This window comes from Castor canadensis, chromosome 5, assembly GCF_047511655.1.
Source record: "Castor canadensis chromosome 5, mCasCan1.hap1v2, whole genome shotgun sequence".
Classification (NCBI taxonomy): domain Eukaryota; kingdom Metazoa; phylum Chordata; class Mammalia; order Rodentia; family Castoridae; genus Castor; species Castor canadensis.
The window spans coordinates 156,024,787-156,026,753 of record NC_133390.1 but is presented as its reverse complement, the minus strand read 5'-3'; positions in this window follow the sequence as shown (position 1 = coordinate 156,026,753).

The window sequence follows — 1,967 nt, the reverse complement described above, 5'->3', positions numbered from 1 at the left end:
TAGGCCTCACCTCTGAGGCAGGGGTGCCTTCATATGCAGATAACCTATTTGTTCCACCTGTTCTGCCTTAAAATGACAAAGGTTGGAGGATGTCAGGGTATTAGACAGGAAGAAGGCTAACTGGAAACAAAGTTGGTGTCAAAACAAAATGCCCTGTAGATCTGATTTGGGTTAAAGAATACATCCCATGCAGAAGAAAAAAATGGAAAGGGCCTCTGTTCAGTGTTCAGGTGTTGGTGGTGACTTCAGGGTGGTAGGGAGGTGCTATCTTATTTTCCTACTTTTAATGTATATTAATATATTAGAGTATATATTAATATATTCTAATTTCCTACAAGGCATGCATGAAGTTTTTGTGATCTTTTTTTTTTTTTTTTGTGGTGCTGGGGGTGGCCAGGGCCTTGACATGCTAGGCAAGTGCTCTACCACAGAGCCACACCCGGAGCCCCAATAAAAGGTTTTAATAGATGAATATTGAATGACATGAAAAATGACAAGGAGGATGGAGTGGCCAGGTCCAGAGGGGGTGGTGTCCTCATGCATCATGTGATACCTTGGGAAGGCTCTCAATTTCTGTGTGACTTTGGGTAGGTCCCTTCTGCTCTTGCCTTTATTTCCCTATCTGTATAATGGAGACTGACCACACTGGGGAGAGGGATGGCATGAGGGTTAAGGAAGTAAAGCATGTAAGCACTTGCTTGGCACACAGCGAATAATAATGGCAGCTGCAATTAGTATTTTCCTTCCATGATGGCTCTCTGCACTGCCCAGTAGTGACTGGAAGGCTCCTGGATGCCTACAGGTTGCACGAGCAACCACATAGGTCTGCGGGTGCACTTATGTGTGCTTGAAGTACAGAGTGTGCATTGCAGGAGGCACACCGCACTTCCACAGGGAAGTCAGGCGGGTGTACAAGTGCATGCAAACAGGACCATAGAGCCGTTGCTCTGAGAGCCCTGGCCCAGGGGAAATACTGCTTCAATCTCACTTCTCTGCCCCCAGAGCTCTTGCTGCCCTGGTTCCTTTCATCTCAAAGCTGCAGGAGAATAGCCTTCTTCTTGGGGCTGGTCCAGGTATGGAGAAGAGGCTCCATGCTGTGGACAGAGCCCAGGGCCTTGGGCCCTGAGCTACACCCCTAGTCTTCAGCTTAGGACATTTTAAAGGGTGAGAGTGGTGCTGGATGAATAATCCCTAAAGAGGACATTGGTAAATGGAGTCAAGACGTGTGGGCTTATGGCCCTGCCATGCTGCCAAGGGGCAGCTGGATTACCTATGGCCTGTTCTGAGTCCTCAGTCTCTCATAGTCCATCTGTCCTTTGGCTTCTGCCCTTTTATCAGTCAGAGTATCATTATCAGTGGTCTGGAGCCCTGTCCCTATCTTTCTGGCTTCCCCTAATGCATACAAAGGGTGATGTCTCTCTCTTGCTCAGTTCCCCATTGCTTTTAGGATAAAGCCACTATAGTAAACTCCTAGGACCGGCCTTGTGGGATCTGCCTCGCTCTCTCCATCTTATCCCCAGCTCTGTCCCTCCCAGCCGTCCTCCCTTCTGGGTCCTTTTCCTCTACCAGAATGGAATGCCTTCCTCCTAGAGGAAAAGCAGGTGAGGGAGGTGAGCCTCACTCCTTTTTGTATTGAACTTGGATTCAAATCTCATCCTTGCCATTTCCTAGCTCTTTGTGGTTCTGGGCAAGTCTCAGACCCTTTCTGAGCTGTTAATGCCTCCTTGGCCAGATGGGGGACATAGCTAATACTTGTTTTTCTTTTTTCTTTTTCTTTTTGGTGGTAATGGGGTTTGTTTTTACACAGTGCCCACCATGTGTCAGGTCTCAGGATAGTTCATTTAACAAATACTGAGTGTCTGAAGAGTTCTGGTGTGGGGCCACAGGAGTGGGGAGGAAAACACAAGCTTAGTACTTCTGAGTTTATATCAGGAGATAGCCCATGTCAGAGGGAGGTACAATTGTTT